The sequence below is a fragment of the Cheilinus undulatus genome, linkage group 17, assembly GCF_018320785.1.
Source record: "Cheilinus undulatus linkage group 17, ASM1832078v1, whole genome shotgun sequence".
NCBI lineage: Eukaryota > Metazoa > Chordata > Actinopteri > Labriformes > Labridae > Cheilinus > Cheilinus undulatus.
In genome coordinates this window covers 36,397,379-36,410,304 of record NC_054881.1, presented here as the reverse complement: position 1 = coordinate 36,410,304, position 12,926 = coordinate 36,397,379, and positions in this window count along the sequence as shown.

Sequence of the window (12,926 nt, the reverse complement as noted above, 5' to 3'; positions counted from 1 at the left end):
AACCTGATGCCCTTTCTCGTTTGGACTCCCCTTCTCGTGAGAGTGTTGAGCCGGACCTGATTCTTCCCCCCTCCTGTATCGTCGGTGCTGCCACATGGGACATCATCCAGGCAGTCAAAGACGCCCAGAAAGCTCAACCGGACCCCGGAACTGGACCCCCAGACCGTCTCTTCGTCCCGGACTCAGCTCGCTCTCCAGTGCTCCATTGGGCTCACGCATCAAAACTCACCTGCCACCCCGGTTTCCAGAGGACCCTCGGGTTCCTACAGCAGAGTTTCTGGTGGCCGGGCATGACCAGAGACACCCGTGAATTCGTGGCTGCTTGCTCCACCTGTGCCAGAGGAAAATCCTCTCATCAACCCCCTGCTGGCCTTCTGCATCCCCTGTCCACTCCTGGTCGTCCCTGGTCGCACATAGCCTTGGACTTCGTCACCGGTCTCCCACCCTCTGAGGGAAACACAGTCATCCTGACTATAGTGGATCGGTTCTCCAAAGGCGTCCATTACGTCCCTCTCCCCAAGCTCCCCTCTGCCTTGGAGACGGCTCACCTGTTGGTCCTCCATGTCTTCCGTATCCATGGAATTCCTAGCGACCTCGTGTCGGACCGCGGACCCCAGTTTGTATCACGTGTATGGAAAGAGTTCTGCAAGGAGCTGGGGGCCACAGTCAGCCTATCCTCTGGGTACCACCCACAGAGCAACGGCCAGACTGAAAGGGCCAATCAGAGTCTGGAGGCGGCCTTACGTTGTGTTGCTGCCCATCATCCCTCTACCTGGAGCTCTCACCTCCCCTGGATTGAATATGCCCACAACTCTCTCACCTGCGCTGCTACCGGCATGTCTCCGTTCATGTGTTGCCTCGGGTATCAACCCCCCCTGTTTCCCGAACAGGAGATCTCGGTCTCCGTCCCTTCCGGCACCATCTCCAGCGCGTCAGAGAGGTGTGGCGGACAGCCAAGCGGCACTCTCGCACGGCTGAGCGCAATAAAGACTGGCTGACGCCCACCGCACTCCTGCCCCGGAATATCTCCCTGGCCAGAAGGTCTGGCTCTCCTCCAGAGATCTACCCTCGAGACAGAATCCAAGAAATTGACCCTACGTTGGACCTTTTGAGATCACCAAAATCATCAATCCCTCGGCAGTACAGCTCAAACTTCCTGAATCCATGAAGATCCATCCCACCTTTCATGTGTCACTACTCAAGCCGGTCTCCTCCAGTGATCTGAGCCCTCCTACCGTCGCCCCTCCTCCCCCCCGGATCATCGATGACCATCCCGCCTTCACCGTTTCCAAGATTCTGGACGTTAGACCTCGAGGCCGGGGTTACCAGTTTCTGGTGGATTGGGAGGGGTACGGCCCGGAGGAGCGCTCCTGGATTTCCAGAAAACTAATTTTAGACGACAACCTTCTTCGGGATTTCTACAAGGCGCACCCGGACAAGCCTGGCAGGACGCCAGGAGGCGTCCGTTGAGAGGGGGGTACTGTGGTGTTTATTTTGTATTGAATATTTTACTTTGTGGTACTTCCGGTTTCCGGAGCTGGTTGCTGGCTGCTAACTTGACTCTGTTTCTCCTGAGGCGTTCACCCTGCCCCCCTGGTGCTGTGGAGAGGCACACCTGCAGCGAATCCTCTAATCACACCTGCTATTTAAGACTGGCTGCAGCTCTCTACAGCGCCTGAGTCTAGTCTACATTACCTCACGGTAAACGTCGTCTCCGGGCTCCTTCTCGTGATCCTTCAGAGAAGTTCTTTGTGCTTTTGATGATTCCAGTGACCTCTAGTGTTTGCATTTTGTGTACATTGTCGCTAACGTGCCTCTCCTCCTTTTTTCCAGTGCCTCCTGCTCAATTCACCACAGCCAGCTCCAGCACTCCCTCACTCCCTCCTGGACTCTTGGAATCCCCTTCCCTGGTGCACTTATCCTCACAATAAAACTGTTAAAACTGCTTCCGTCTCCGCACCTGAGTTCAACCCTTACACAAAACATCACAGGCACAACCCTTAAAGATAGCTCAAGAGGGTTAATGATCATCTGGATCTGGAGTTGTATGTAATATAAAATACATGTAATATGTGATTGCATATATATTCACCCCCTTTAAAGTGACTGACCCACTTCAACAGAGGTCCAGCCAACTGGTGATAGTAGTCTCACAATTAGTGAAATGGGGATCACCTGAGTGCAGTGAATGTGTTTCAAGTGGTTGGAGTATAAAGACACTTGTGTCTAAAAGGTCCAGTCACTAATTGATTAGTATTCATGGCTACCATTACACCACAAAAAAACAAGAACACTCCACTCAGAGAAAAGGTTACGGCACTGAACATCCCCCAGAGTTCAGTTAAATCCACCATGAAGAAATGGAAAGCCACTGATGAAGCAAGCTCATATAAAATCTTGACTAGAGGTCATTAAAAGGCATGTGGGAGACTCCAGGGTCAAGTGGAAGAAATTCCTTTGGTCTAATAAGACCAAAACGGCCTTTTTTTTTATTGTGTTCGGCCAACACCAAACAATGCACATCACCACAAACACACCATCCCCACTATGTAGCACAGTGGTGGCAGCATCATGCTGTCATCTTAGCAGCCAGTCCTAAAAGGCTTGTTAAAGTAGAGAGTAAAACATATGGTAAAATATAGGAAGATCCTGGAGGACAATCTTCTTCAGTCTTTGAGAGAACTTAAAGCTTGGGGGAAGATTTCTTTTCCAGCAAGGCAATGACCCGAAGCATACAGAGAAAGCTACACAGAAATGCATTAAAAAGTAGAAAACTGAAATATCCCACTGACAAAAGTAATCCGAGCCTTTACTCAGTACTTAGTTGAAGCACCAAGGCAATTACAGCCTCCAGTCTTTTTGAATATGACGTAACAAGCTTTGCACACCTGGATTGAGATTTTCTGCCATTCTTCTCAGCAAATCCTCTCAAGATCAGCCAGGCTGCATGTGGATCATCAGTTAACAGATATTTTCAGGTATCTCCAGAGATTTTAGATAGGATTCAAGTCAAGGCTCTGGCTGGGTCACTCTAAGATATTCATAGAGTTTTCCAGGTGCCACTCCTGTGTTCAGGGTTATTCATAGGGTCATGTTTAAAGGTGAACCCTTTAAACCCTGAGTGCTGTGGAGCAGGTTTTCCTTTAGGATATCTCTGTACTTTGCTACCAGTCCCTGCTGCTGGAAAACACCCCCACAGCATGATGCTGCCACCACCATGTTTCACTGTTGGGATGGCACTGGGCAGGCGATGAGCTGTGCCTGGTTTACCTCCAGACATAACTTTTAGATCTGAGGTCAAACACTTCAATCTTGATTCATCAGACCAGAGAATCATGTTTCTCAATGTCTAGAAAGTTCTTGAGGTATGTTGTTCCAAACTCAATGTGGGGCTTTCACATGCTCTGCAGTGAGGAGAAGCTTTTGTCTGGCCTCTCTGCCATGAAGCCCAGATTCAGGTGTTCAAAGCTTGTTTGTCAAAACACACACAAAAAAAAAACAAACTGAAAAAAGTGAAGAGGGTCTGAATGACTTGTGAATGCACCGTCTGCCTGAACACTGTATCTACATGTAGATATCTATGGCCTCTAAGTGACGAGCTAGCAGGGCTAAACATCCATGACTTAAGCCACCCATGGCTCCACTAATGCCAATCAAACATTTAAAACCCCAGAAACTGACCTGATAGACACTACCACTGTGTATCAGCACTGTCATGTACTGTTTCCATTGTCCTTTGAGGAGGATTATGTAAGGTCAGTCTGCCCATGATTTTATTGGACGTTTTCTTTTCAAAGGAGTTTCTCAACTGCAGACCTCTGCTGTGTATGTGTGCACACATGTGTATTCTGTTTAATAAAATGAAATGCATTTGCAATATTGATCCTCTGGCGCAGCAATCTAACTGTATTCCATAAAGAGGTGAAAGGGGAAAACCACAGAGAAAAGGAAAGCCGTCATTACTTGGAAGAAAAGGTTTAAAGGCATCTGTATATAAAGATCACTGGTCAAGGTTAATCGACCTTGTTATCATGTATGTCTTCTGGGATCAGCAGCTCAAGGCTGGAAGACAAACACAGCCTGCCAGCCTTGAGCATGGTTCTGAATGTGCCCCTGAAGCAGAGGGAAGATGGATCAGCAGGAGTGAGGGTACGGGGGGCAAGGACAAAGCTGTTAAATGTTCACTCTTCTCCTCCTGTTTGTCCATAGCCAGGCTCTAAAGTACATAAGGCTGTTATTGAATAGTTGTAAATTGACTCTGCAATTTTCTGTGCGACAACCAAGTGCCGACAAGGAATAATAATGAAGGAAAGATAATAGCTTGCATCCAAGACAAACAGAGGAGAACAGAAAAAGGAAAGGAGGGACAAAATGTATCAATAAAGGATTAATTCTTTTCACCAGTTTGAAGTCGAGCGTGTGCAAACTTCACAGATGAAGTATCTGCAGGAGAGTGGGTGGTATCAGTCATCGCTCCTTTAATTTCAACTCTTTAGAAAATTAAACATCAATGACAAATGAATGAAAACAGATTTCACCAAAATGGTTTTGAATTAACACATTTAAGTGGAAATAAATCGCTTTTAACTGAATTTAATGCTAATTTAGAGGAAACGAGGATCCAAGTAATTGATTTCATTTAAAGAGAAGAGGGAGCCAATGTGATTGAAACCATTTTAAATGCAGTTTGAATTATTAATATTGCTATTATTTTTCAGATGTGCAATTTTGGAAGTTGAGCCCCTCTCTCACATCAGCACCTTGCAAAAGTGACTGTTTTTTCTTATAATCTTCTCTTGGTACGCCCAAAAGTGAAGGTGTAATCATGCAAATATGTAAATAATACTGTTGTGCATAGACGCTGATTTATGTTTATGCTGGTGGGTGCTCAAAACTTGCATGACTGCTACTTTCATAGATCAGAGAAAAAATGGTGTTTAAGCACTTTATGTTATTAAAAAGCAGTGCAAGCGCACACACTACGGCAGCAATCTGGAATATGTGCACACACTAACAGACATGGAAACTTACTAATTGTACACATGACACCAACAACTTCTTGATCAATGCCGTTTCATCAATGCAACAGGCTCTAGTGGACAAAAAGAATACAGTATAGGCCTGTAGCAAATCTACAATCCCACTCACCAGGCCACAGGCCATCAAGAACGGAGCTGACCGCGGTGCTGAAAGTTAGTGCCATAAATCAAGATATGCCAATAGGCTACTTAACAGCATCTGCAACAGTTTTCATGAATTACTCAGATCAATTCTGCTCTTACTGCTCACTGTGGAGCCTTAAGGAGAATAACATAATTAAAAAACAATGTTTATAGTGACACACTGGAAAAGAACGGATCCCAACAACCATAGGGGGCACCCATGTTTGTTTGTTTTTTGTTGGTTTGTTTGTTTGTTTGTTTGCTGCAGTGCAAACTTCACAAATTACCTTGTTTTAAGCTGCATCGTATGAAATCCATGGAAATGGATATTCAGTAGTGGAGATGACAATGTTGCTGGTTAATTTGGGATTTTAATAACAAATGTATCCATTTCTATGTCAAAGTTTGTGTCCCTGAAGGAGCTGCCTTATAGCCATTTTGGCGGTTTGTTTTAGTTTGCTTTGCAATGTACGTGTATGCTGGGGGAGGGGTTTTGTAAGCTAACACTGGCATGATTGGCACACGTGGGTGCCCAGCATTCTCCGTGGTTGCTTGGGCCCTGAAGCACCCATGGAATCGGCGCCTATGCTGTTGTGTATTGTATTATCATTGCTATCTTTTGCAGTCTAGTTTGCACATTTTCTGTCTTCCTTTCTGCTCAAATATTCACCCCCTTTAAAGTGACTGACCTAAGTCAACAAAGGCCTTTCTAATTGGTGCTAGTAGGCTCACAATTAGTGAAATGGGGAACACCTAAGTGCAGTGAATGTGTCTCAAGTGATCGTAGTAAAAAAAAAAAAAAACCTTCTTCTGGAAGGTCCTGGTTAAACATTATTCCTGGCTACAATTATACCATAGAGAAAAAAGAACACTCCAAGCAGCTTAGGGAAAAGGTTATTGGAAAGTTTAAGTCAGGGGATGGATACAAAAGAATTTCCAAGGCACTGAACATCATCAGTTTAATCCATCATCAAGGTATGGAAGGAATATTGCAATTAAAAAAATCCAGGTGCAAACTCAGTTACTGTGCAAGAAGGAGACTAGTGAGAGAGGCCACCAAGACACCAATGACTACTCTGAAGGTGTTCCAAGCTTCAGCAGCTGAGATGGGAGAGACTCTGCATACTGTTGGCTGGGTTCGTCACTGCTGAAGAAAACTGATTATGATGCTTCTGGACTAGAGGTCGCCAAAAGGCATGTGGGAGACTTCCCGGTCAAGTGGGAGAAAATTCTTTGGTCTGATGAGACCAACATGGTGCTTTCTAGCCATCGAACAAACTAGACACCAAACAAAACAAACCACCATAAACACCATCCCCACTGTGAAGCATGGTGGTGGCAGCACCATGCTGTGGGGGTGCTACTTGGCAGCTGGCCCTGGAAGGCTTTGACGAGGAAGAGGGTATAATAAGTGTGGCACTGGTTAATCTGTATTCCTGGCTACTATTGCATCATAAGACAAAAGGACACACCGAGCCAAGTAACAAGAAAGTACAAGACAAGTATAAAAAAACGCCTCATGGAGTTTAGATAAATTCATTATTGTGCAATGGAAGGAATATTGCACATGTGTAAATCTGCCTAGATTAGGCCATCCTCACAATCTGAGTGAGTGTGCAAGAAGCAGACTAGCCAAAGGTGCTTCTACTAAATACAGATACTTTAAGGGGGTTGAATATTCACACAGTTACTTATTCTACACTACATATTTTTATTCAGTTGATATTACTTTGTAGAAATCAGTTTTTACTTTGACATTAAAGAGGTTTTTTTTAAAGCCCAAAGGCACTGTACACATTTATCTCTAATACACAATTAGATGTGTCTCAGCCAGTGGTTCTCAAATGGTGTGGCAAGGTACACTAATGTGCCTTAAGGCAAGTCTAGGTGTGCCATAGGAATTTGTACCATACATTACTTCTACAACTTTTATTGATGATATCAGTGCCTGTGTGTTGGATCAGTAGCATTGGTGCTAGCACCCTGGCAAACAGTTACCTAAGTTAGAGCTGAAAAGCGTGGCAAGCTATTGGTTTGGTTTTAAAATGTTGTTGAAATTATTAATTCATGTTACTTTTAACAAATTAACAATTTTTTCTACCCTTTTTAGCCACTTCTTTTGACAACTTAAAACATTTTGCTGCTTTTGGCTTTTACCACTTATTTTTACTACTTTGACCAATTGTTGCCACTTTTTTTGGAACTTTTTGCCACATTTAACCTATTTTTCCTACCTTTTTGCCACTTTTCACTCAGTTTTGCTATTGTTTTGCCATTTTTCCCATCACATTTAACCCCTTTTTACCACCTCTTAGCAACTTATTGCCACCTTTTTGCCAATTTTTGCCCACTTTTTTGCCCAGTTTTGCCCTTTATTATCACTTTTAACCCATTTTTACCACTTTTGTACAACATTTAACCCTTTGAGATCAGTTGTGACCCATTTTTGCCACTATTTTGACACTTTCAACAAGTTTTTGCCAATTTCAACCCATTGTTTGGCCACTTTTTTACAAATTATGACCCAATTTCTGACTTTGTATTGCCACTTTTTGCCCAGCTTTGCCATCTCCATGATCCCCAGTTGGCACGGCCCCAGAATGCTCTCCCCTTTATCCCCCCTTACAGGCCACCTTGACTGTAACATTCTTTAAAAAGTCTATTTTGTATCGATTTAAATCTCGTATGCCTTGAGATTTTGGCTTAACCTTAGGCCGGCCACACGCTACAGGATTTTAAGCCCAATTTTAGGCAAGATCGTGTGGGTGTATATTGACTGGAGCCTCGTCACAAATGGTTATTTGTCTGAGTAGTCTGCATGTGTGTGGTGTCAACATTATTAATTTCCTGCTCCAAATCACATCACAGGCTCCCAGACCCTGAATCATAAATATCAAACGTTTGATATTTACGATTTCTAGGTCGTAGTGCCGCTGATGGAGTATCCACAGCAACCAATGAGAGCGAGCACACCGGGTAGCGTCACCAGAAGGATCATACGTACTTTCCCCGCTCACAACCATAAACACAACTGTACCTTAATTCCAGCCAGGATTTCGTCCTGAGTCTTTACCTTGTTTTATGATTTTTGCTGCACTTGTAACGCATGCCAGGACAGCCTGTTGTGGAGAGACAGCAAGACGGTATCAACAGACATCCGTGTTTTCTTTCTGAAGTCACGTAATCACGCAAGGTCGAAGGCAGTTTGGCAGATGCGTGGTCTCCGGTGATCTGTCATTCTGGCTGAGTTGTGTGTGCGTTCAGAGGATTAAAGATGAAAAATCTTTGGAAATTGTCCTGAAGTCTGTGGTCTCCCACAGTTTTAAAATCATTTCAGATTAAAAAATCGTCTAGTGTGTGGCCGGCCTTAGGTGTGCGTTGGGTGAAAAAAGTTTGAAAATCCCTGGTTTAGGCCACTTAATTCTTAAAGGAAAAAAAATAGTATCTCTAGGTATTGGGAGGTCAAAGGAACGTTGTCTACAGTAGCATCATACTCGTACCATTGGGAGAGGCTGGTTTGAGTCAAAATACCAGGGCCAAATTTCCTCCCCAGTCCAGCCTTGATTGTAATGCTTCTATCATATTGGGGAATATCACTTATTCATTTCATGGCCATGGAGGAGACTCATCCATTATCAGCCTGAAGGTGTGTTTTCTTTCACAACCCCAGGCTCAGCCATTGCAGCCTAACTGTATAACTCTATCCAAGCTGCTCACATTCTGTGGACTGTTGTGAAGGAGTGCAGAAATAAGACATCCAAAAAAAGTGTAAAAGTTAGGACCCAACTCAGGCAGCAGGCGCCACACACAAGAAAACACCAGCCTTAAAACTTACAACAAGGAGCCTTTGAAATGCTAATGTACAATGACTGAAGTACAGAATTTTAATTAGATTGTCTTTCATTGTAATAGTTGCTCTTTGTTGCTGCTCTCCACCACTGATAATTCATTAATTGCCCTTTTGGCTGTAGCTGTGGCATTTAATTAGAAGCTATGTGGGGATGAAAAGACTTTATCAATTACTCCTCTCTCGCTCTGTTAAGTGGATGCAAACATTAGCAGATGCTGATGCAGCTGACTTCACATTTCAAATTTAGGAGGTTAAGGTTAAACATACGCTAACAGATGGCGTCCATGCTTTCGTGGTAAATGTTTGTCTTATAATATACACTGTCACATTCATTTTTTTCCACTTAGCCATGAACACAGCCCTGAACATTCCCTTTCAAAAAAGAAGGTCTTTGTTTCTCATTTCTTATGTTCGAAGCATTTCAGAATCTTTGTTGTTCACAAGGATCAGTTTTTCACAGAAGGCGAACGGCCCTGATGATGAACGAGGAATATTTTTGAATAGCAGAAAATAAATCAACCTAAAAACTGAAAAGAATATGATTATTAGACCTGCATTTATTAAAAGAGCTCACACCATAATCATTTGCTGGAGTGGCATAATACAGAGGATCTTACTGCAGAACTTCTGATTGTCAGTGGAGCCTGCAGAACTTACAGGTACACAAGGGTTAGAGCGAGGGAGCTATGCTCTCTAAGAAATTAAAACATGTTTAATAAATATATCAGTAAATCACACATGATTCATTCATGTGTTAGCAGAGAAATTGAAAGGACCTGGTCAGAATCCTTACTTATTTATCATTGATCCGATGTGGATCTGGCACCATGGGTAATTTAAGAGTCAGCTCTTTATGGGTGCTCAGCTCCAAAACAAAGTTTGGCATGTAGATGTGTTTTCATGCACTCAGTACTCTCCCCAAAGTATACCACAAAATATATATTTTAGGAAAAAGAAATACCTTGTTTAACCCTTAGAGCTCACAGCTATTTTTTCCACCATCATGTCTCGTCTGGACGTTTTTTCTTAAAAAGCTTGTAAAACATCAACCCTGTGGTGCACAGTCAAGGTCTGTACATCTTTTTTTTTCATGACAACCTGGGCTTTAAGAATATATCTACTACAGTAATGTCACTTGAATTTTGCAAAAGATATAGGACTCCAAAGACAAAATAAAAAAGATTTTTATCGACAACACAAAGTAGACAATAGTGACAAAGGATTTTCTTTGCACAGACTTGTTCTCCCATCTCTTGGGGACAAAACACTGAAAAAATAAACATTCTGTGACTAACAGTTTTCAAAATATCTGCGTATACACAAAAAAGTCCATGAGCTTTTTTGCTGTTAGGTTCATTTGTGCTGTTCCTTTAAGCAATAGAGAAGCAACTGGTCGACTTCAGCTCCACAATGCATTGTGGGAGTTGTGCATGTGAACAATGCCCTCAGCAAATATGGCGCTACCCATCGAAGAAAGCCAACAGAAATAATCGAAATGGATTAAAAATGGACTAAAAGATGCTTATAGTCGATCTAGTGCTGTGGATTTCATCTTTAAAGACCCTGAAAAGTCACTGAAGTTCCAGGCTCACTTGAACACCGTCTTTAAGGGCTACAGAGACATTGAGGGTGGCAGATGAACAGCAGAATGGTCAGCTTTCAGAGGAAAAACACAAGTGTCTATGACGTATGGTTCAAAAGTTTTTCTAAACTGTGTCACTTCTTGTTGTATACGAAAACCCTGTCTTCAGAGATCCCAGGAAGTCAGCCAAGTTCTGGGCTCACTAGAAAATGTTCTGTAAAAGCTACGAATGCATGAAGAACATATATAGAAAGGCACAACACAGAGCTTTCATGGCAAAAAAAACTACTTAGTGTCTATGACTTACGGTTCAAAAGTTACCAAGCAATTTACAAAGGGGTGTGCCTGCGCCATGCAACGGTGCTGCTGGAGCTCTAAGGGTTAAGCATGTTGCATTCTGGCTGTCAGTGACATCAAGCATGGTACTGTGATGGATGCCGCCTTTGCAATAAGACGGTTCAAGAAATTGGATATTCCACATTCAACTGTCAGTGGTGTTATTAGAAAGTGGAAGTGTTTAGGAACAACAGCAACTCAGCCACGAAGCATAAGACCACATAAAATCACAGAGCAGGGTAAACAACTGCTAAGGCACATGGGTAAAAGTTGCCAACACTCTGCTGATTCCACAGCTGAAGAGTTCTGAACTTCCACTCGCATTAGTGTAAACACAAAAACTGTGCAGCAGAAGCTTCATTGAATGCATTCCTATGCCTGAGCAGCTGCATGCAAGCCTCACAACTACAAGTCCAATGCCAAGCGTCAGATGGAGTGGTGTAAAGCACACTGACACTGGACCGTGGAGCAGTGGAAATGTGGTCCTTGGAGTCATTTTTCTCTGTTTGGCAAGTCTGGGTTTGGTGAATGCTGGGAGAACATTACCTGTCTGACTGCATTGCACCAACTGTGAAGTTTGGTTGAGGAGGGATAATGGTATGGGGCTGTTTTTCCAGGTTTAGAGTAGATCCCTTATCTCCAATGAGGGCCAATCTTAATGCTTCAGCATACCAAGACATTTTGGACAATGCTATGATTCCAACTTTGTGGCAACAATTTGGAGAAGGCCCACACAGACACCAGACCTTAACCCCATGGAGCACCTTTGGGATGAACTGGTAGAGATTGCAAGCTAGGCCTACTTGTCCAATATCAGTGCCAGTCCTCATAAATGCTCTACAGAATGAATGGGCACACATTCCTACAAAAATACCCCAATAGCTTTATGACAGTCTTCCAAGAAGAGTGGAGGCTGTTATGGCTGCAAATGTGGGCCAACTCCAACAGTTGGCAACAGTTTGGGGAAGGCCCTTTTCTATTCCAACATGACTGTGCTCCAGTGCACAAAGCAAAGACTAAAAAGACCTGGTTTCATGAGTTGGGATGAACCAGAATAGAAACAGCGAGCCAGGCCTTCTCTGGGCAGCTAAACAGTAGTTGTCTTTTTTTGCAGGTGACACTACGCCTTCTTGTGGAGCACAATAAACCAACTCCAAGAGTCACACTCAGACATGATAATGCATCCATTTAGAAAGCTCTGTTTACTCATTCTAGCTGCTCACATTGAGCGCTCAAATATAATCTAAGGCCACCGGGAAGTGTGTTGTCATGTTGCAGGACTCTCAGACTGTGAGAAACACGATTCTCTGGTCTGATGGAACCAAGATTGAACTGTTTGGTCTCAGTTCTAAATGTTATGTTTAGAGGAAACCAGGCACTGCTCATCACCTGTCCATTACCATCCCAACAGTGAAGCATGGTGGTGGCAGCATCATGCTGTGGGGGTGTTTTTTAGCTGCAGGGACTGGGAGGCTGGTCAGGATTGAGGGAAAGCTGAATGGAGTGAAGTTAAATACTTATGTCAATATGATTTTTCTGTTTATTTTTCATAAATGTGCAAAGATTTCTAAAACTCTTGTTGTAGCATCAGGCTGCAACTTATCAAAACTGACAAAAGCGAAGGGGGCCAGAAAACTTGCTAAATGACACTGTATATGAAAGAAAGAAATTGACCCCTAACCACAAATTTAATTGACTGTTTACATGTATTTTAAAGTCCAGTTTAGGCAGACTAACTACACACCAACTCGCTAAACTTTGCATCTTAATTAACCGGCTGTTATCAAGCAGCCGAAGTATTTGATACTGCTCGACCTGCTTGTCCAACTGTACGTGTGCATATGAGAGTGTGTGGCCTCACCTATTGTAGCTGTCTGCACCACCGAACTAGCTGTCACATCCGATCAAGAAGCGTATCACTCATGTTTCCCAGATTTAATTAGCAGAGCCTGGGCAAAGCTGCCCTTGGGAAGCCGGTTTTCCTTTTTCTTAATTG